At 43.1% G+C, this 24,648-nt stretch overlaps 1 protein-coding gene across 2 annotated transcripts in view; it reads right to left on the bottom strand.

Moving 5' to 3' along the window:
- The window catches only part of WSCD1 (WSC domain containing 1), a 319,116-nt gene extending 294,606 nt beyond the window's left edge, over window positions 1-24,510 (bottom strand). For both annotated transcript variants that reach the window (XM_040423481.1, XM_040423482.1), the window contains exon 1: window positions 24,075-24,510. The gene's annotated coding sequence lies outside the window, so the exon portion shown is untranslated. The remainder of the gene's footprint in view (window positions 1-24,074) is intronic.
- Between the last annotated feature and the right edge of the window lie 138 nt (window positions 24,511-24,648).

Consider the following 24,648-nt stretch of genomic DNA (forward strand, 5'->3'; position numbering starts at 1 on the left):
TTTGTAATTAGAAATGTAGCATACCTACTGAGTTATTCACGTAACTCTATCTGTATAGCTCCACCTGCTGTTTGCCCCTTTTTCTAAATTCTTTGTCCAGCTCAGACAGCACATGGTCAGTTCCATCCTTCAACTGCCACCTGCTGCCCGGATCCGGAATTGCGGATCCGCACTTCCGTGTCCACAATTCCGAAAAAAAATAGAACATGTCCTATTCTTGTCCGCAATTGCGGACAAGAAAAGGCATTTTCTATGAGAATGCCGGCGATGTGCGGTCCGCAAAATGCGGAACGCACATCACCGATGTCAGTGTTTTGCGGATCCGTAAAACACACACGGACGTGTGAATGGACCCTTATACTGCAAATTTGGAACCTGAACTGTGTGGATCTATGTCTTTGTTTAGCCTTACAAACTGTGGAGGCGATTTATCAAACTGGTGTAACGTGGAACTGGTTTAGTTCCCCATAGCAACCAATCAGATTCCACCTTTTATTTTTCACAAAAAGGTAGAATCTGATTAGTTGCCAATAGCAACCAAAGCCAGTTCTACTTTACACCAGTTTGATAAATCTTCCCCTATGTTGCTAAGTTCTGTTACTGTTTCAACCACAGGCTGTCCCTTTTCTATTTTTTTTTTGTTTTTAATAAAGTTTACACATAATTATTGTGTTGCATCTTTAGTTTTTGTGCAGTCTTATGTTGATCTGACTTAGCAATGGAATATACCCATGTTTCAGCAGCTCCTGGTCCAACTGTAAGCAAGGGCCATCATTTGAAGACTGAGATGACTGCATATATATTCTTCATGTAAGAGGGTAGAAAGACCTAGGTCATGTATTCTGGAAATTGCATTGTTTTACCATGTGTGTTAATATAGTGGGGATTGGGGCTGGCTGTTGTGGTTAAAGTGGCATTTATCATGCAGATAAAGTTAATACAAGGCACTTACTAATGTATTGAGATTGTCCATGTTGCCTCCTTTGCCAGCTTCATTCATTTTTCCATCACATTATACTCTGCTTGTTCCCATAGTTACGACCACCCTGCAATCCATCAGCAGTGGCCGTGTTTGCACAATATAGGAAAAAGCGCTAGACTATGTGCGCTTCCATGGTCCCGGCCACCAAAAAGGCCAGCGCTTTTTCCTATAGTGTGCAAACCTCGTCACCACTGCTGGATTGCAGGGTGGTCGTAACCATGGAAATGAGCAATGTATAATGCGATGGAAAAATGAATGAAGCCAGCAAAGGAAGTAACATGGACAATAGGGATCGACCGATTATCGGTTTGGCCGATATTATCGGCCGATATTGAGGATTTTGAACGTTATCGGTATCGGAATCCTATTTTGCCGATATACCGATAACGTATGGGGAGCACAGAACGCGCTGCTCTCAGCGCGTTCTGTGTTCCCTCCGCAGCACAGGGGAGAAGGAAGCAGTGTCTCCTCCACCTGTGATGCTGCTGCCGCTGCCTCCAATGACAGGATGGAAGACAAGAGGGGAGGGGCTGTGGCCGCTGCGCCACCAATGAAGATGAGTCTTTCATTAATTCAAATACAGGAGGCGGGAGCTGGCTGCAGAATCACATAGCCGGCTCCCGGCCTCTATGAACGGCAGCTGCGGTCCGCGGTAGTTAACCTCTTAGGTGCCGCAGATCGCAGCTACCGCTCATAGAGGTCGGGAGCCGGCTATGTGATTCTGCAGCCAGCTCCCGCCTCCTGTATGTGAAAGAGAGGTATCTTCATTGGTGGCGCAGTGCGCCCCCCCCCCTCAAGCAGTGCGCCCCCCACCCCAATAGTAAAAACATTGGTGGTGCAGTGCGCCCCCCCCTCAAGCCCCCTAGTATTAGTCATTGGTGGCGCAGTGCGCCCCCCACCCCCATCCCAATAGTAAAAACATTGGTGGCGCAGTGCGCCCCCCCCAGTTCTAATCATTGGTGGCAGTGGCCACAGGATCCCCTCTCCCCTGCTCCTCCGATCGGAGCCCCAGCAGTGTAAGCCTGGGGCTCCGATCGGTTACCATGGCAGCCAGGACGCTATTGAAGCCCTGGCTGCCATAGTCAGCTCCATGCTGCTGTGTGCACAGAGCACAGGGCAGCAGGGAGAGTGCGAGATCCTATTCACTCTGATAGAGATCTATCAGGGTGAATAGGACAAGGGTTCTAGTCCCTAAGGGGGCTAAAAGTTAGTAAAAAAAAAAAAAAAAAAAAAAAAAAAAAATATTAAGTATAAATGAAAAAGATTTACAAAAAAAATAAAATAATAATACACGTTAACAATAAACATTAATTTTTAGCAGATTTGTGTAGGAAAATTTTTTTTTTTCCTCAAAAATAAAAATACCCAGAATATCGGTATAAATTATCGGCTATCGGCCTGAAAGTTGACAAATTATCGGTATCGGCCCTAAAAAATCAATATCGGTCGATCCCTAATGGACAATCACAATACATTGGTGAGTGCCTTGTATTAACTTTCTCTACATGATAAATAACACTTGCTGAAGGGAGACAACCCCTTGAAGGGATAGGAGGGAGGTCCTGAAAAGACGTGGCTCTTGCCTCAATTTTATTGCACCTAGTCATGAGATGAAAGAAGAGAGCACCATGAGGTAGCACCCACAAGAGGGGAGGAAGAAAGAGAACTGGCAGTTGTTCATGTGACAGTTAAGTCATTGCAGGAGTCAGATGGAAAGAGGCTGACAAGGGCTGTTTTAAAGTAGCCATTAAGGAGGAACCAAGATGACGATGAGAGTGTTGGGGATAGAGAGTCTTTTCTGGCTAGACACAGCAGAGTTAATTCCTTGCATGGCCTAAGTTAATTACTAGGGATGAGCGAATCGACTTTGGATGAAACATCCGAAGTCGATTCGCATAAAACCAGGAGCTCCGTACAGTATTAGAATGTATTGGCTCCGGTGAGCCGAAGTTATTGCTTCATCAATTAATTTGTACTGTAAAAAAAAACATTTCCCGAACTCGGGTATGGTTCCAAGTGGTACCTTGGAACCGAACCAGAGTTTGGGAAATGTTTGTTTCAGTATAAATTTATTTCTCCGTACAGTATTAGAACAAAGTTTTATGCAAATCGACTTCGGATGCAGAGACACCAGTGACAGACAACCACAACCTCTACAGACAGGTTATGAAACCTGTTTGCGAAAAGTGCCTTGTATTACGATAAAAAGTACTACATAACAAAACAGGTTAAGACTTACAGTCGATTGTCCATGTCTCCTTGAAACTCTGCTCTCCTGATGGAGTGATATACAATAAATTAGCTATACATCCAACTAAGCCATGTGACCCACTTGGTCATCTTAAACATATATGGCCAAACTTTAAAACATAACAGTCTCTTACGAAGAAATCAAGGAGGTTGATTATTGTCATATAGGAGTTTGAGTCTTGAGGATGCAGCAAAACATCTTTAACCAAAAAATGAAGTTGTCCTTTCATGACTAAGGCAGCATGCAGAGCTATTGTATCAATGCGACGGAAACCTCAATGGAACACCAACAGTCCCCATTATGGGTAGCCATTTGGATCCATCACACACAGATCTGACACATGGCTTTTGTTATAAACCTGTATACAAAGCCGGTGACTGAGCATCGAAGGGGATAAGTGTCTTCTCACATACTAAACTGTTTGCTTGGGGACGTCCTCTCAGATTCAACCCCGGCTCCAGGAGCAGTAAGACGGGTCATACACAACATAGACAAACGGATGCTTCAGATAGATCCCATACAGTGGCCTCCGTCACCAAGGGTTCCATTGTAAAAAAATAAAATATATATATGTTAATGTATAGGTTTCTTTAGCTAAACTCCAAAGAATGAAAAGTGTAGCGTACCGCACTTTTGCATCCTTTTTGCTCTAATGTATATATTAAAACATGGGGCAAAAATGTGATGTGAACCCAGCCTTAGGACTCATGCACACGGCCGTTGTTTTGGTCCGCATCCGAACCGCAGTTTTGGCGGCACGGATGCGGACCCATTCACTTCAATGGGGCCGCAAAAGATGCAGACAGGACAGCACTCCGTGTGCTGTCCGCATTCGTTGCTCTGTTCCGTGGCCCCGCAAAAAAAAAAAAAAAATTTTTTATATATATATATCATGCCCTATTTTTGTCCGCGCTTTGCGGACAAGAATAGGCAGTTATATTAAAGGCAGTCTGTGCAAATTGTGGAACGCGCAAAGACGCCATCCGTGTTTTGCGTATCTGCGATTTGCAGACCACAAAACGGTCATGTGCATATAGCCTTAAACTGATAAATTGTGCCACTTTTAGGAAAGGCAGTGGTGCTTGACACAAAGATACTTTCTTTAGCGTTCTATGAATCTCCTTGTCATGTACTGACCTTCTATGTTCTGCACACATCATAGCGTAGCTTTTTGTGCTTTTGAGTGTTCCTTTAAGAATGCGGCAATGTCAAGAGAATATCTGATCTGACTGAAGTCTTGCATAATACTACAGAGTTTTCCTGGCTGACACGGTACAACATTTTTTAAATTTTTTTTTTTGTATAATAACATTATAATGCTGTCTGCAGTGAAATCACAAAGATTAACATAAACCATAACAAACTATGCAGTCTGGACAGCTATGTATTCCAACAAGCCGACATCATGTTATTGGAGCTGTAACGGAGCAAATACATTTTTTGGTGGTGAATAATTTAAATAACAGTCAACATAAATCACTGGCAACCTACATCAAGTTCTCCACTAAACAGCTTTATCTTTTTTTTGCAATAGGAACACAGCAGTTGAAGCCAGAATTACTTTTACCATAGAGATCCACGATAACAATGGATTAAATCACTACAATGAATTCTTGAGAAGCTCAGATATTATTCTCCTTGAATCTCCTCACTTCCAGTGATGGGCATTACATTTGCCGCCATGTCTGCTTGGGGCCCTTTGTAGGCACCATACCGGCTACAAATTGGTTAAACAAAGACGTGTCTAGACTTAGGATGTAAAATCTCTGCAAAATAACTCAATTTCAGCTCAAAGTGGATTTTGTAAGCAATTGTTTCTCCATAAAGGTCTTAATTTGATTTGTGTAATTTGTTTGGGCACTGTGAAAGGCAAATCAATTACAATTGGTTTGTCCTTTGGAAGATGTGCCAGTCATAACCACATCTGTGCATTCAAACAGCACGAAAAACAACAGGAATTCAGGAGAAGCGTCAAGTAAAGCTACAGCAGAGGGGTTAGATTGTGTTATCCAGCTGGCTGTTTTATATCTCTTAGACATCGATTGTTAGGATATGCTGTCAATGTCAGATAGGTGCAGGTCCTCTAGGACCCGCTCATACAATGGCGTTCTGGAAGTGAAGAACCGCACATGCATGGTGTGCCCTCCCTTCATATTTGTCTACTTTCCATAATGTTCAATGTAGAACGCACCAGTCATGCAAGGTCACTTCTCCATTCACCACTATGGGAATGCCGGAAATAGCTTAGCCAGCACTCTGCTACTTTCAGAACTCCCATAGTGGCGAGTGGAGGGTGGCCACATTTGTGGCGTGCACTCTACTTCACTTTTGTTGTTCCTTACAGATAACTGAAGATGGATTCTGTGTTCAGCACCAGGGACAACAGTCAACATGTCAAATAGCTATGCATCACAGGGAATGTTCCTGGTTGTTGTTGCAACTTTTGAACCATAAGAGATATTACAAATCTGATTGCAGCAATCAATTTCTGAGAAAATTGTGGTCCTCTTTGGAATGCTACATGACCCCCTTCCCGTTGGAAAATTTTGTCCTTGATCCAATATGGTGGCTTTCAAGATGGCTCCATGATCCGGACAGATATGAAAAGATAGCCCCTCCTCACCTATTACTTGCTGGAGTATTCAGATATTTAATTTTTCCTTTTGTTTATGAATTAAAGGGGTGTCCTGTGACTTTTGACTCACCTTGTACATTAAAAAGGGAATTTGTCTTCTGGCAGACCACTTTAAAAAAAAAAAAAAAAAAAAAAAAGAGTGCTTATAAGTTACTTCTAGTATTGTGCCTATTGCAGTGTATGCTAAATCTAATACCTCCTGGCGAATGCGCAGTACATACATCTCTTCCTTACAACTCTGAACAAGAGGCTGTACAGGACATGCACCTGAATTCTGGAAAAAGATTACAGGGCCAGATGTCAGCAGGATTCAGAAACCTAGTCCTGTCAATCACAAGGGGAAGGATTTGCTAACTTTGCAGAGGAATGGCACTTTGGTGCTCCTAGGGGCTCTGGCCTAGTCTCAGTGCAACAAACTTTTTATTTGCCGCAATGGATTGAAAACTGTTAACTATTTATGGAAGCTCTACCAGCCAACGTGCTTATACACAAAAACATCAGAAATGAGTAAAAAAAAAAAAAAAAGCTAACAGGCCAAATCCATCACTATTTCACCTCCAATGACCGTTACATGTGCTGTAATGAAACAGTTTTATAATTGACGTAACGCAAGACTGTCTCACAGAAAGGAGCCTTTGTGAAAATGGAATCACAGTGCATGTCGCTGAACTCTGTTTGTTGGCTGGGCATGTGCCCCTGGTGCTTGGTGCCAGTGGGTTCATAAACAAGCCAGGAATTTAGATACAAAGCCATGGCAGTAAATGCATCCTTTGCTCTGGATGAAGAAGTAAATCCCTGCTATGAAAATAGGGGATGGAAAAGAGTTAAAACGACTGAAGGGAGCTCTACGCTGACAACTAGGGGCAATAGATCAAGTGACATCCCTGGTTGCAGTGTTGCTCGGCCGTGCCCGTATTGCGGCCTACAAACAGCGGGTCTGAAATATGCGGGCACTGGCCGTGTGCACCCTGCATCGCGGATGCGGACCTATTCACGGATGAGGACCAGAAAGGTCCTGTGCCAGAATGGAGGCACAGAACTCCACAGAAGCACTTGCGGTGCAGACGGATCACAAACCCATTCAAGTTGAATGGGTCTGGATCAGTCTGTGGAATTCGCACGGATGTTGCCCGTGCATTGGGGCCGGGCAACGGCCATGTGCAATGAGCCCTTATAGTATGCAATTGCTGCCCTGTACTGTGTAATTACTTGCTTCAAACTTTTTGAAAAGGATAAAAGAGAACATGTAACCTCTCTTGACATGTCTGTTTTAGTGTATTCCCCATCTAATAACAATTCCAGAGCATCTCTTCTTACTATGATTATGTTGTGTCATTCCTTTATTACTCCTGCTAGAAGTTATGAATGTATAGCTAGCAGTTTGCAATAAAGGTCCAGATCGGGGGGTGTCCCTGCACAGTCTGGTACTGACAACACCTACTGGATAGTGTCCGACATGTCAGGAGAGGCTACAGGTTCTCTTTAAGATCTACCCATAACTACCATACTGTATTTCAATTCCACAGGGTATGTTCTTATTCATTTCAATGAACACCAGCAAAGGGGCAAAAATGCATAACTTTATTAGCGATGTTTGCCCACTGACAAAATGTAGTTATCTACAAGAACAATAGTAAATACCGAAAAACAATTGTGCGAAGAAAGCACAAAATAGCAGCAAATAAGAACAATAAGTGTTCCCAAATAAAAGCTGATGAAATGCCAGAAGCCAAATCTGCACAAACAATGTATAAATACATCTTATTCAATACCAGAGATGACAGAGTACACGGATTCCATCGTCTGATTGATCTAGTTAATGATGAGGATGTGTCTATCCGCTCTGCATGTTTACTTTATATGTAGACCATTTCAGTTCCCTGCTGTTCCCCTTTGCATATTATAGCATTTTATTTTATGCTCTAACCCTTTAAACACGGAGCCAAATTTGGATTTTATTTTTTGTTGTTTTGGAATAGCTACTGTATATTCAGAGAGCCATAAGCATTCGGCTGGCGGACCTGTATGAGGGCTTGTGTTTTGCAGGATAAGTCATATTTTTTTTTAACAAAACATTAATGACTGAGTACTATTAATGATGTTCCCTTTTCTAAAGATGAAGTTAATCTGGGGCAGTGGATTTCTCAAACTGTCTTTCTAACTGTGGGCCTCACAGCAACACATGGTCTAGGACTACTTGCTTGCTTGATATTGGTCAAACCATGTGGTCAATGTAGTGGACACGAGATGGGTAAGGTGAGACTTCCTTGTGCACAGAACCTAGATGATTTAGGACCTTTTGAATGTAAGCGGATACTGAAGAAAATGGCGAGACATACAAACACCTAATGTGCATAAATAGCTTGTGTTATATGGATGTAGTGGAGAGGAGTTCTGGATGTTTAAGCAGCAGAACTAAGTTTTCCATTTTTTCCCAACTCATTAGGATACTACAATGCATATCTGAGTAAGCATGAGCTGAAAGGTAAAGATTGTCATAATTAGATCCTTCACTCTTAAATTGTATGTGTTTCAAATTGGGATCAAGGTTCTATTTTTCTGTATAGAACGTTGATTCTTGTGGTTCCATCCAGTTGAATCAGTACACAGCTGTAACATAGTAACGTGCTATGTAACTCTGAAAAAAGTCCATCCAGTTCAACCTTTCATCCTGCAATGTTAATCCAGAGAAAAAAAAACACATGTGGTAGAAGCCAATTTTTCACATCTACATCTAATAATCTTAATTTACATCCAGGCCCCTCTTGAACTCTTTTAGTGAACTCACCATCACCACCTCCTCAGGCAGAGAGTTCCATAGTCTCACTGCTCTTACCATAAATAACTCTCTTCTTTCTTTGTGTATAAACAGAGAGGATGTCCCCTTGCCTTGAGCTCTGTATTCAGGGACGGCTTGCCCATAGACCTTACAGGGAAATTTCCTGTTGGACTGATGCACATCTCTGCTGCTGGCTGGGTATGTAATAAGCTATCAGTGGTAATTAACTCTGTGAGAATCAGGTATTCATGTACACGGCCAGAGACATTCCCTCCTGAATTCAACTATGTCCTGCATCTCACTTCCAAAGCCCCCTGCACCATATCTTAACCCCTTAAAGGGCTTCTGTCACCCCACTAAACTGTTTTTTTTTTTTGTGTACTTATAATCCTTATCGTGCAATATTGCTATACCTTATGCTATTAATAATTTTTGTTCAGTAGATTTGGCAAAAAACGTACTTTTATAATATGCTAATTACCTTTCTACCAGCAAGTAGGGCGTCTACTTGCTGGTAGCAGCCGCAGAAAACCGCCCCCTCCTCTTGTTGATTGACAGGGCCAGCCGCGATCTCCTCCTCCGGCTGGCCCTGTCAGCATTTCAAAAATTGCGCGCCTGTGTTGATTCGGCGCAGGCACTCTGAGATAAGGAGGCTCGCCTCCTCAGCACTCCCTCAGTGCGCCTGCGCCGATGATTTCTTCTCTTCCGGTGACGTCATCGGCGCAGGCGCACTGAGGGAGTGCTGAGGAGGCGAGCCTTCCTTCGACATCGCGCTGCCTTCCATGCCATTGGGTCTCCCCTACAGCCGCATGGGGACCCGATGGCACCGCCGCACCAGGTAAAAGCCGCAGGTCTGAATTGACCTGCGGTTTGCGGCGATCGCCGACACGGGGGGGGTTACGGGACCCCCCGGCGTTGTGACAGGATGCCCGCTGAATGATTTCAGCGGACATCCTGTTCCGATTAACCCCCGCCGCGCCGCAATCGTGTTTTAAAGTTAGGACACACCGGTACGCCCTGGGTTTCTAAGGGGTTAATCAGAGGCAACTGGGAGAGGAGGAGAGAAAATTACCTCTATCGATGGACACCACAGAGGAACAGCTTTTGGGGTAATACAGTTGCAAGAAAAAGTATGTGAACCCTTTGGAATGATATGGATTTCTGCACAAAAAGAATATTGCTGAACTGAAACAGTTCTGTAAGGAGGAATAGTCAAGAATTACTCCTGACCGTTGTGCACGTCTGATCTGCAACTACAGGAAACATTTGGTTGAAGTTATTGCTGTTAAAGGAGGTTCAACCAGTTATTAAATCCAAGGGTTCACATACTTTTTCCACCTGCACTGTGAATGTTTACATGGTGTGTTCAATAAAAACATGGGAACATTTAATTCTTTGTGTGTTATTAGTTTAAGCAGACTGTGATTGTCTATTGTTGTGACTTAGATGAAGATCAGATCACATTTTATGACCAATTTGTGCAGAAATCCATATCATTCCAAAGGGTTCACATACTTTTTCTTGCAACTGTAGATTGTTCAGCACTGTGGTATGTGGCATATTGGTTAACCCCCCTCCCTACTTTTGTTGCCCCGGCTCCTGTCAATTTAGACCCTCCTACAATATGGGGCCACTTTAAGGTATTTTTTGTCCAGAGCCACTTTAGTTTCCCAATTTGACCCCGTCTGTATTCAACTTTGAATGCATTTATACATAGTTATCATTAGGTCACCCTCTCAGCTGTTTTTTTCTAAATAATCCCAATTTTTCTGGGTACTGTAGTAATGTAAACTTTACATTATATTCCAAAAGCAGACTAGTGATTTTTAAAGTGGTAGTGGTTTATAGTCAGTGTACGGTGTAATAGTCACCCTGTTAGGGCAATGGAGGATCATTGCTCCACATTGACTGAATGAAACACTAAGTAATAATATATTGAGCATGTTAGATAAGAGGTTAAACTTTTTTTTGTAAAATTCATCAAAGAGTACATTCATTTATACAGGATTTCTAGAGGAATATGTGGCTTTACTTCCATGACTTTATTCATTAAGTCTAAGGAGTGAATCATGCAGTTCTCTTGGTACCATTCACTAAAGTGAAAGACAGAAGCGAGAATGAAGCCGTCTCCATGACAACAGAATATTTACTCTGAGTAGATAGTTAACAAAAAGGTACAAACTGCAGCAAACACAGATCTACACCCCACAACGGCAGAAGCTTGATCTGAAAGGAACAGTAAACCCTAAATCATTTCTTATTTTTTTTATTATAATTTTATTACAAAACTACTAATACTACCAAAGCAGTGTGAATTTTTGATAAAATGATGCTCGACATTTCTTTTAGGTTTCTTGTACACTGGGGTACATGCTTAATTACTTGCTATTGGGCATTTCAGAGACAAGGGCAAAACTAATTAGAATGATAATAATTACAATTTTGTCAGCACTATGAAAACGCTAAATAAATAAACAAAAAGAGATAGAAAATCATACCTCTATTTATAAGCTAATTTCTGTAAGGTTCCTGTAGATACCAAAACCTACAGGAGCAAATACAGTACACCTAGTAAGTGCATAAATGACCCTAACCTGTCCCCCAAGTGGCAACCAGGGACCACAAACAGTCTGCTTGCAGACTAATGGGGGGAATTTATCAAAATTAATTCAGTTTTGCTTGAGTTTGTGTTGACATATTTTACGCTACATTTATCAAATGTTGCATTTTGTTTAATAAATTTGTCTTATCCTTAAAAGGGTTCTCTGGGAATTAAGGCCTCTTGCACATGACCGTGTGTCCCCTGTGGCTGAATTGCGGCCCGCATACGGCGGGTACACAATAAACGGGCACCGGCCGTGTGCATCCCGCATCATGGATCGCGGACCCATTCACTTCAATGGGTCCGCAATCCGGGAGATGTGGAACGGAGGAACAGATCGGAAGCCCATGGAAGCACTACAGAGTGCTTCTGTGGGTTTACTGTACGAGCCTCCGCACCGCAAAAAAGTAGTGCGTTCACGACTTTTTTGCGATGCGGATCGCGGACCCCATTTAAGTGAATGGGTCCGCGATCCGCATGCGGCTGCCCCACAGTCGGTGCCCGTGCATTGCGGACCACACTTTGCGGTCCACAGCATGGGCATGGAGCCCTTACGTTCATAGCAATGAGCCCTTAAGAAAATGAAAATACTTAAATATTAATTTATGATAAACATATTCCCAAATACCTTTCATTAGTTATAATGGCTCGTTTTGTCTAGGGAGCAATCATTAAGAGAAATAAAATGGCCACCGTCCTATTAGTACACACAAAACCTGTCCTAATCACACAGCAGGACAAGTTGCTTCACAACACTGATGTAAAGAGCTGCCTAATCCTCCTCTCTGCTCTGTTTGTCAGTAAACAGCTGATAAGATCTTCAGCTTAATCTCTGTAAGGCCTCTTTCACACGGCTGTTGTGGTTCCGTTCCGTGCATTGTGAACCGCAATTTGCTCTCCCCAATCCACGGGCAATGTCCGTGAGGCGGCCAGGACGGATCCAGACCCATTTAACTTGAATGGGCCAGTGATCCGTCCGTTCCGCAAAAAGATAGAATAAGTTCTATTTTTTTGCCGAACGGAAGCACGGATCGTAACTCAATGGAAGCTCTTCGTATCACATCTCCACAATTGCGGACCTATTCAAGTCAATAGGTCCGCATCTGTGATGTGGAATGCACATGGCCGTTGTCCCGTGTATTGCGGAACCGCCGTATGCTGCCCGCAATACGGCCACGGGAGCACAACGGCCGTGTGAAAGGGGCCTAAGAATGGAGTTTATGAGGAGACATGAAGTACAGAGGGGAGGGTGTGGATAATGAGCAGCAGCTATTATATGCGGTCTTCATTACCACAGTCTGTCCTGTCCGTACTTCATATCTCCTCATGAACTCCACTCCTACAGAGAATCCGCTAAAGTTCTTCTCATCTGTATTCAGAATCAGAATCCCTGACAGGTAGAGCAGAGATGGGGCAGCTCTTTAGCTCTGTGATGTGAAGTAACCTGTCCATTTTGTTTTGTCTGATGATTGCTCCCTAGACAACATGAGCCATTATAAATAATGAAAGGTATTTGGGAATATATATTTTTATAAAGTAACATTTAAGTATTTTCATTTTCTTAATTCCCGGAGAAACCCTTTGAAGGCTATATATTTTTATGATTGTATTTTACTCATGTTGGGCTAAAAAAATATTTTTCAATTGGTCTTTATTAAAAATGTTGAGCCGTTCTGTCACAAAGGGTTAACTGTTTTTCTAGCTGTGTGAATACTACTTTCGCTTTCAGTTTGTGCTGGTCATCTAATTGTCCTTCGCTCTAAATTACTAAAAGGTCATAAATACTTATTTAAGCCTCATTATTATCAGTTAGGCTACTTTTACACTAGCGTTTCTATTTTCCGGTATTGAGATCCATCATAGGGTCTCAATACCGAAAAAACAAACAAAAAATAAATAAATGTCATTGTCAATGGGGAAAAAACGTAACTTAAACAGAACGGAATGCTCCAAAATGCATTCCATTCCATTTGGTTGTGTTCTTATACCGGGCAGCAAACCGAAGCATGCTGCGGTTTTCTTTTCGTCATGGGATGCGGAGCAAAATCCATTTTCTGTGACGCAATCTGGCACCAATAGAAAACAGGTCCGTCCCCCATTGACTTTCAATAGAGTTCATGACGGATACGTCTTGGCTATGTTAAAGATAATACAACCATATCCGTTCATAACGGATGCAAATGGCTGTATTATCAGTAACGGAAGCGCTAGTGTTAAAGTAGCCTAAAGATAAGAACTGAGCAGAGATATGGAGCCCCTCAGCTGACCTGCTTGATGGAACAAAGTGAAAATTCAGAACCCGCTGCTAGAGAAACTCAAGGCTGCACAGAGACAGAGGTTCAAAATAAAGACCAATTGAAAAAAAGATTAGCTCAAAAGGAGTACAATGCAATAATAAAATAATTGCCCCCAAAGGTGTACATATCCTTTAAGCCTAACACATTTGTCTACAAAAGCTACTCCAGTTTTCCTACTCCAAACTCCTGGAGTGAGATTGTAACTTTTTTTAATAACTTTTTTTAAAAGTCTTAGTGATAAAAGTTAAACAAATTAACATAGCTGAAACAGAGGAAAAATCTGTGGATCACTTCGGCTAGACAATGTGGATCAGGTGCTCTTGGTCTGAGCGGCCCACCCAGCAACAAATAAATGGATACAAATGGAAAAAGATAGACCAGGCACTCTATATATATTGTCACAATTGAGATTTTAATTTGATACACATAAAATCAGTTATTAAAAATCAGTGTAAACTATTAAACATCAATATAAAAATGAAAAATCATATACCATGATAAATAGCAGCAATGATGTGAGAAATATGCAACAATGTCTAATATAGCAACAATGTGGGATAATCGCAGCAATAAAAGTTCAGTCAATAATCCAGCGGTACCGCTATTGTGATCCGACAGAAAACCGCAAGCTGATTAAATAAGCAACAATGTCCAATGTAGCAACAATGTGGGATAATCGCAGCAATAAAAGTTCAATCAATAATCCAGCGGTAATGCTTTTCTGATCCGCTGGATTATTGATTGAACTTTTATTGCTGCGATTATCCCACATTGTTGCTATATTAGACATTGTTGCATATTTCTCACATCATTGCTGCCATTTATCATGGTATATGATTTTTCATTTTTATATTGATGTTTAATAGTTTACACTGATTTTTAATAACTGATTTTATGTGTATCAAATTAAAATCTCAATTGTGACTATATATATATATATATATATATATATATATATATATATATATATATATATATATATATATATATATGAGAGTGCCTGGTCTATCTTTTTCCAAATTAACATAGCTAACCACACCCAATTAAACACCCATAATCTAAAACTGGAGTCCCAACAATGTTGCACAAGTGAGCCCAAAAAGTCTTAAGAGCCCCATTTTGTGACTTTTTGAGGCCAGAATTCTGAAATAAAGGCATGATACATCAGGAAATATGTATCTACTAACTCTAGATAGCTAGAGTGTCACATGACTCCACATCTCCTGATTATGAGGGACATACATAGAAAAGTATTTTCTGACCACCATTTTAGGAGACAGTTCAGTATATGCATTGCACCTTCCTGTCCTGGGTTATTAGGGCATATTGAAAATGCTCTGCGGTAAGTTAAACAGGACCCAGTGACCAGGGCTGCATAACAACAATTGCTCTACCGTATGCCTCTACTATAGTCAAAACTTATTATTTAGGAACTTTGGGGGGAATTTATCATTTGCAGTATTTTTTGTCAGTTTTAAGTCTGTCTTTGGTTTGTGTAGGTGCATCTATTTTATGAAATGGAACATAGTAAGGCCTCATGCACACGACCGTATTTTTTCACGGTCCGCAAAACGGGGTTCCGTTGGTCCGTGACCGTTTTTTTCGTCCGTGATTCTTCCTTGATCTTTGGAGGATCCACGGACATGAAAAAAAAAGTCGTTTTGGTGTCCACCTGGCCGTGCGGAGCCAAACGGATCCGTCCTGAATTACAATGCAAGTCAATGGGGACGGATCCGTTTGACGACACAATATGGTGCAATTTCAAACGGATCCGTCCCTCATTGACTTTCAATGTAAAGTCAGGAGTCCCTATTATACCATCGGATCGGAGTTTTCTCCAATCCGATGGTATATTTTAACTTGAAGCGTCCCCATCACCATGGGGACGCTTCTAGTTAGAATATACTACGAACTGTGTACATGACTGCCCCCTACTGCCTGGCAGCACCCGATCTCTTACAGGGGGCTGTGATCAGCACAATTAACCCCTCAGGTGCTGCACCTAAGGGGTTAATTGTGCATATCATAGCCCCCTGTAAGAGATCAGGGGCTGCCAGGCAGCAGGGGGCAGACCCCCCCTCCCTCCCCAGTTTGAATATCATTGGTGGCCAGTGTGCGGCCCCCACCCCCAGCCCCCCCTCCCTCTATTGTAATATCATTGGTGTCCAGTGTGCGGCCTCCCCTCTCTCCCTTTATTGTATTATCATTGGTGGCCAGTGTGCGGCCTCCCCCGCCCCCCCCCCTCCCTCCCTCTATTGTAATATCATTGGTGGCCAGTTGCGGCCTCCTTTCCCCCCCCCCTCCCCCGATGATTGGTGGCAGCGGAGAGTTCTGATCGGAGTCCCAGTTTAATCGCTCTGGGGCTCCGATCGGTAACCATGGCAACCAGGACGCTACTGCAGGCCTGGTTGCCATGGTTACTTAGCATTATTACAATATTAGAAGCATCATACTTACCCGCTACGCTGTCTGTGACCGGCCGGGAGCTCCTTCTACTGGTAAGTGACAGGTCTGTGCGGCGCATTGCTTAATGATCTGTCACTTACCAGTAGGAGGAGCTCCCGGCCGGTCACAGACAGCGCAGCAGGTAAGTATGATGCTTCTAATATTGTAATATTGCAAAGTAACCATGGCAACCAGGCCTGCAGTAGCGTCCTGGTTGCCATGGTTACCGATCTGAGCCCCAGAGCGATTAAACTGGGACTCCGATCGGAACTCTCCGCTGCCACCAATGATCGGGGGGGGGGGGGGGGGAGAGAGGGGAGGCCGCACACTGGCCACCAATGATATTACAATAGAGGGAGGGGGGGGCCCGCACTGGCCACCAATGAAATTAAAACTGGGGAGGGAGGGGGGTCTGCCCCCTGCTGCCTGGCAGCCCCTGATCTCTTATAGGGGGCTATGATATGCACAATTAACCCCTTAGGTGCAGCACCTGAGGGGTTAATTGTGCTGATCACAGCCCCCTGTAAGAGATCGGGGGCTGCCAGGCAGCAGGGGGCAGTCATGTACACAGTTCGTAGTATATTCTGACTAGAAGCGTCCCCATCACTATGGGAACGCCTCTGTGTTAGAATATACTGTCGGATATCAGTTTTCACAAAGTGAAAACTCATCTCTGAAAAAGCCTTTATGCAGACGGATCTTCGGATCCGTCTGTATGAAAGTAACCTACAGCCACGGATCACGGACGCCAATCTTGTGTGCATCCGTGTTCTTTCACGGACCCATTGACTTGAATGGGTCCGTGAGCCGTTGTCCGTCAAAAAAAATAGGACAGGTCATAATTTTTTGACGGACAGGAAACACGGATGACGGATGCGGCTGCAAAACGGTGCATTTTCCGATTTTTCCACGGACCCATTTAAAGTCAATGGGTCCGCGAAAAAAAAAGGAAAACGGCACAACCGCCACGGATGCACACAACGGTCGTGTGCATGAGGCCTAATATTGAATTTGGCGCAAGTACGATGTGATTAAGCCAGTGTCAGGTAAAGTACACCGGGGAGTTGCTTGGCGTGGAGATGCAACTTTTTGAGACTTTTGTGTTTTTTGCAGAATCTGCAAACTTGGCTTTAATCCCAGGTCACTTTTAAAAGTGGATATAGAGTTAATCCACGGCACTCCAAAAGATTTGTGCAAAATACATTTTCACATTTAATTCTTAGTTTGCAGAATATCATTTGTGTACATCCAGAGCAATTCATTTATACATCATAAGTATTAAGCCATATCAGACAAATATTCCCGGACGTTTCGGTCATTGCGACCTTCTTCAGCGGGGTCTTATGGCAGAGTAGAGAGGCAGGCGCTGGATGTGAGTGCCGTGGATTAACTCTATATTGTCTAAACCACTCTCACAGGCACCCACACCGGATCCCAGGTGTGCAGAGTACATATTTATTTAATTAACTTTTAAAAGTGGTGCATGGTGGCACTGGAGGCCAGAAGCCACAGAATTTTGCTTAAAAAGTTGCATGTACCAGCACTTATGACATTTTAATGCCAGAAAACTGGCGGACCTGATTCCATAAAGCATTATTATTTGAGCATTACATAGCAAGGTTATTGTTAGAGGGAACCGGTCATCAACTTTATGCTGATCTCACTGAGGGCAGCATAAATTAGTGACAGAAATGCTGATCTCAGCGGTGTGTCCCTCATGAGCTAAAAGTAAGTGGTTGCCGAGAACCAGCATCATAATCATTGCAGCCCAGGCCTTGAAAAGAGTCAAATCTACCTGAGAAGAGTCCTGGTTATTCCTAATCTCCTGCTCTCTCACCCATCTGCTGATGATTGGCAGTTCTCTCCTAGAGAGAAAGGGAGAAAACTAGGGAGAAGCCTGTCAATCATCAGCAGGTGGGCAGGGAGAGCAGGAAGTCATGAATAACCAGGACTCTTCTCAGGTCGCCGGGACTCTTTTCCAGGCCCAGTCTGCAATGACTGTGATGTTGGTTCTCGACAACCACTTACTTTTAAATGATAAATGACAGACTGATGAAACCAACTCGCCTGTCTCTACTTTATTCTGCTGTTAGTATGGGCAGCATAAAGTTGATGACAGGTTCCCTTTAAATTATATTTTACTGTATTGCACACTATATGACAGTATTATATGGTCAATATATGATACTGTTTGGCATTGTACAGCAGTAATACTTAAAAAAAATAAAAAAAAATAATAATATACGTATTACAATATATGTACTGACCCAGAGAATAAAGATATTATGTTATTTGTACCAAAAAAATGAACGGTATGTATGGAATGTGCCATTGTGCAATGCTGGTAGCATTCTAGTGCCCCTGGTAGCCTGTGTCACATGGTCGTTATAGGTGGGGCTTACAGCCTTATCATCTCTCCCACTACATGAGTGATCTCACTATGGAGGTATGTGGGAGCTTGGCTGCGAGTTAGGCCTAGTTCACACAAACGTTTTTTTTGCGGGTGTACGGGCCGTTTTTTTGTGTTCCATATACGGAACCATTCATTTCAATGGTTCAGCAAAAAAAACGGAATGTGTTCCGTATGCATTCCGTTTCCGTATTTCCGTTTTTCCGTTCCGTTGAAAGATAGAACATGTCCTATATTTGGCCGCAAATCACGTTCCGTGGCTCCATTAAAGTCAATGGGTCCGCAAAAAAAAAACGGAACACATACGGAAATGCAAGCGCATGTCTTCCGTTTTTGCTGAACTATCTATTGAAAATTTTATGCCCAGCCCAATTTTTTCTATGTAATTACTGTATATGCCATACGGAAAAACGGAACAGAAACACAACAACGGATCCGTGAAAAACGGACCGCAAAAAACTATAAAAGCTATACGTTTGTGTGAACTAGGCATTAGATCTTAGCACCTCTCAGACAGTGTTCACACACCATAGGTAGTCTAGTGGTAGGACCCATGCCACACAGAGATACCTTGACGGTGGTGCAAAAGGGCTCCGATGTGTTCCTGACCGAAATACATTGGCTAAAGTCTCAGGGCCAGATTTATCATTACTCTGACAGCTCACTCCACTTTCACATATGGCTAAAGTCAGTTTTAGCCAAGTCAGATTTATGATCGGCCCTTTAAGACTGTAATAAATGTGGTTTGACGGTAGCAGTTTATCCGTCAGTAAGCAGCTTTACAAAAGTCGCACATCTTTACCAAAAAGTCGCATGTTCTATTAAAAAGTCTCAAAAGATAAGCATGGTCCTCACTGGAGTGAAATTGCGAATTTTTTTGCGACTTTTTAAATAGTCCCAATAGTAAATCTGTCTAGGGATTAATTTACATAAGAAAGCGCCCACTTTCAGAAAACTGGCGAGCATAGTGCAGAGCAGAAAAAAGGTGCAAATTTGTGCGCAGTTTTAGCATTTGCGTATTTTTTTTCTTTTTCACTCCATTATTTTGACTTGAGCCAATGACAAATCTGGCCCTCAGTTCTTAACATCAGCCTGAGGCATTGGCCAGTGTTGTCAGTTGCATATCATTGTGGTGCACCTTTCACAGTGATTTATGCATTTGTTTATTTTCATCCACACATTACTCCATGTGGTCCGCTGCCGACATCCTCCATTGTATGAATTTTTTGCTGGGGATCACATGCGGAGGAATTGTTCCCCCGGTTATAAACAAATACAGTGTTTGGGGTTTTTGAGCATTTCCTCCCATTTAGGCCACTTTATTTTAGTGATTTTTCCACAAAAATCAAGCCCTCACACAACTCCATAGAAAGAAAAATAAAAAAAAAGTTATGAGTCTTGGGAAGCGGCAATGCAAAAAAAAATGTTTTTCTTAAAAAAAAAAAAAAGATGTTTTATCGCAACAAAGTTGTAAAAAAAACGTCAAAACAACTATACGTATACGTATTATACTATACGTACTGACCCAGAAAATAAAGATATTATGTTATTTGTACCGAAAAATGAACGCTGTAAAATTTATAACGTAAAAACGTAGTGACAGTATTGCTGTTTTTCCATCTCCCTCCCAGAAAGAGTTAATAAAAGTTAATCAGAAAGTTTTGTGTATCCCATTAAAAACTACAACTAGTCCCGCAAAAAAAGAAGCCCTCATGAAGCTATTTAGACGGAAAAATAAAAAAGTTATAGCTTTTGGAACACGACGATGAAAAAAGGAAAGAAAAACGCTTAGTCCGAAGACCCAAAACAGGCTGGTCACTAAGGGGTTAAAGGCTATGAGACTATTAATTGCCATACCCTATTCCCCCATGTTTTTCCCTCCAAAGACCTTAATCCATGCCTGTTGGTCACAGGTTCCACTTAAAGAGGATGTCCAGGTTTATTTTTTTTAAATCTGTCCGTCCGTCCCCCTGTTCCCCCGGCATTGGCACCTGGGGACAAATCCATAATCACCTGATCCCCACTACTTGGTTCTGGCTTCCTGACTCATGGGCTGACTCTTGACTGGACTTCCAGTGCCTGCCTGTCAACTTCCTATGGACGGGGTCATGTGCGCTGCTGCAACCAATAAGTGGCCTCAGAGGGGGATGTGTCCCCAAGTGGATCATGACTTGGGGACACATCACTGCTGAATCCAGTTATGGGATCGGAAGTCCAGTCAAGACAGCCTGGGGGGCCATAGAACTGCAAGAGGCATGGACTAGTGGGGTATAGATTTCGCCAGGGGACCTGCTGGTGCTTACAACAAATAGAAACCAGGCGCACAGCCATCAGTTGACTTCTAAGACAGATATCTATGAGGGATGTCTTTATAAGGCCCCCTGCACACGACCGTTTTTTTTCCCTGTTTACTGGCCGTTTTTTGCGTTCCGTATATGGAACCATTCATTTCAATGGTTCCGCAAAAAAAAACTGAATGTACTCTGTATGCATTCCGTTTCCGTATTTCCGTTCAAAGATAGAACATGTCCTATTATTGCCCGCAATTCACGTTCCGTGGCTCTATTCAAGTCAATGGGTCTGCAAAAAAACGGAACACATACGGAATGTACTCCGTATGCATTCCATTTCCGTATTTCTGTTCCGTTAAGAGATAGAACAAGTCCTATTATTGCCCGCAAATCACGTTCCGTGGCTCCATTCAAGTCAATGGGTCCGCAAAGAAACGGAACACATACGGAAAGGCATCCGTATGTCTTCCGTTTCCGTTCCGTTTTTTGCGGAACCATCTATTGAAAATGTTATGCCCAGCCCAATTTTATCTATGTAATTACTGTATACTGTATATGCCATACGGAACGGAAAAAAACGGAACAGAAACAGAACGGAAACAAAAAACGGAACCGTGAAAAAAACGGACCGCAAAACACTGAAAAAGCCATACGGTCGTGTGCAGGAGGCCTTAGGCTACATTCATATCTCCAGCACGGCTGATCCAGAGGGCTGTTCTGGCATTAATGCCGGTTGTCGGCCGGACAATAACCACTAAATGCAGTGGTGTTTTTCCTGCTGAAACCAAGCATTTATGCTGGAAAGCGGACGGATCACCTCCTAGTCAATAGGGATCTGGCGGTGATCTGTAGAATCCGGCAATGCAAGATCTGGTGACCTCCGGCAGGCTGTTCTCTGCCGACACGGCCTGCCAGAAACGCTCCCACCGAGATGTGAACGTAGCCAAAGACAAGACTTATTTATAAAGTAGATCCCTCTGCACTGCGCTACTTCTCTGGTCCAGGTGATAAAGCAAGGAAATCAGATAATCATCTAAAAAGTTTAATGTTGAGGTGGGAAAGACGGCCTGCTGGATAACTAGATATCTGGCGCTGGACATACTCGGCCATGAAAAGCGCTGCCCTTGGCGTTTTTCATTTCTATGAACGTCAAAGTTTCTTAAAGCGACATTAACCGAAATAAGTTATTGAAATAAGAAAAAAGTGAGAGGTCCTCTACAGCCAACGAGCGATTCAGATACTGAGAATTCTTGGCGAGGTGTGACCTCAGGCCGCGCTCCATCACTCATTAGCCCTGAGAATCCATACAAACAATGTCAAAGGGAAATCAGATCTGGAACGTAAACCTTTGCTCGAAACAATGTAACTAATGCCTTTCTACTCAGGTAACTCAGAGTAATGTTACTGACTGCACGAAACGGCTGGCGGCAGAAATGATTTCAATAGCTCATGGGCTGCCATCTACCACTGGACTGAGGGTGCTACACCGAGCGTCTGATTGATCCTTCCAAACAACTGACCTACTATGTACAGAATGAAAAGATCGCTTGGGAAGGTTCCTCACCAGAGGATCCCAGGAACTTGAAGCCACCATAGGAAGCTTGACTGGCTGGCCGGTGAAGAAGACAATGAAGTGCCATCTAGGTGAACTGTAAGAGTCCATGCCTTAAAGGGGAAGTCATCCAAAGAAATAGGTCAGGACACAATACGGATACTCTGAAATAGACATTGGCTTTGCCATATATAACGTGTTTGCTTCAGCTATTGTAACTAGACATATGTAGCAGAGCTGAATATGCGATTTCACACTCTGGGGTCGCATTGTTTGTACTTTGCAATAAGTGTAAGGCCAGAAAAATGATAAGTTAAAAACAATCATTATACTAATGCCAAAAGCATACGTTTATGCAGGAAAAAAAAGTTGTTTCCCAGAATTGGAGTCAAGTTCTTTGTCACTGTCGCGCCGTGATATTCTGTTTTCTCAGGGCAAGAAGCAAATTAATGCATATTATTCTCATTCCTCATTTTAGAACTTTCCGTAAGGCAATTTCAAACTGGCACTTTGAGCTCATTATGTATTGGTAATATATGGATATTTTTTATTTTTTTTTTGGGCTATATTTCACATTGCCGGATCATTTTTTACATATACTCTTCAAGAAGGTTAATTTACAGTCTTGCCCAGAAATACTAAATCAAAATCTACATGTAATGGAGGGATTAAATATGATTTAGAACAAGGACTTAATGGATGCCCTCTCTGCTAGTCAATGGGTTATTTTTTTTAAAGCAATTTCATCAGTTATGGAGTTTCCTATGCATTTTCAGCGCAGAAATCTACTTGACTTTGGATGATCGATGACACTGAAGTCTTGATGATGGGGCCGTTGACTCAAGCGGATGAAAACTTGGGGGCTGCAAAGGGTTAAAAGAGAAGAGGCTCGATAAGGGGGCTGGCACCTAAGGCGTTAAATAACCATTCAGAATGCGTTACCATTCGGTGCATTCGCACGTATTACGGTAATGCCCGAGCATCTTAAAGAGACAGAACCCCCCCCCCCAACGACGCAAGTGATCAAAAGAATAAAAAAGACAAACTGTCCCCTGCGAAGCATAAAAATAACCAATCCCCCCCGAGACAGTTATTTTCCTGGTGGGCTGAGGATCTGCAATTACCATCTGCGTCCTATTTATACAGCGTCAGCCGTGGACCGTATATATAGCCTTTTGCATAATCAACATTCACACATTGGAAACCTGGGAAGGGGACGAGCTCGACGGATGGAAATGGTGACTCCCAGGGGCTCGCTGTGCGTGCTCGGGGACGGGGCTGACTTTCCATAGACTTACAATGTGTGGCAGACGAGTAAAGCCCCCCGGCTGACGGGTAACAGACCCCAAACTTCAGTCGCTGCTCAGTACGCTATTCATGGAGCAAAATATTGCACTTGACTTGCGCCCCTTAAACCAGTTTGAGACTTTTTTTTTTTTTTAATTATGACGTTGGCCGGAAAACTTAAAGAAATGAAACTATGCCTAAAACTATTTTCAAGCATTTTGCAATTTTTGTTATGAAACGACCGACGTGGACGCACCCCCACCCCCCAACCTATATATATACACACACAATTTCCACGCATTTTGATTATTTTAAGCCACATTTTGCCGCTGTGAGATAACGGAGGAGCCTTAGTATACTACCGTATATCATAGCATCTAGTATATAATATATAAACATATATATGAGACATTCCTTAAAGAGAGGGGCGTTCCCTACAGACTATTAGGTTCTGTATAGGGAGAATTTCCCCATTATTAGGGGTTTGCCCAGTGCTGTGCCCCTGATGGGGAAGAGACGGGGATGGAAGCACAGAAAACTTACCTGTGACATACGGGTGGAGGAAAAAGTAACACTCCAATAGGCTACGCAGAAGGAGAGGAGAGATTCGGCTCCCTGTCGCATCCTGTGCCAGCCTGGTGTGCCCGTGCCCCGGGTGCCATCTACTCAGCAGTCACACGGTGCCCGCCTGCATTCTGTGGGCTCCACTACCTCCAGCTGTTTATATCAGTAACTAACTGAGCAGCAGGCGAGAAGCCCCGGTCCGCACATGCTCAGTGCTGCCCTGCTGCTGCCATCCCCTCACAGACATCTGCGGGGTCCTAGTGACTGCTGCTGACCACGGCGCGAGACGCGGGGCGATGACTCGGGCTCCCCCCGCACAGCTGCGACCCGCCTGCACGGCCCCCGCTCCTCGGTGCTCCTCCGGGGGTAATGCTCTAGAGCTGCAGCTCCGTTACAACTGCTGAAGGGGACGCAGGGCGGTGCGCAGTCAATTCAAAGGAATAAAACGAAAGCAAAAAATTAAAGTTTTTATTTTATTGCTTAATCAGATTGAAAATAAATAGATAAATAGGGTCGACGACCCCCCATATGTCCAGACGGTGCGATACTGGAG

The sequence above is a fragment of the Bufo bufo genome, chromosome 3, assembly GCF_905171765.1.
Source record: "Bufo bufo chromosome 3, aBufBuf1.1, whole genome shotgun sequence".
NCBI lineage: Eukaryota > Metazoa > Chordata > Amphibia > Anura > Bufonidae > Bufo > Bufo bufo.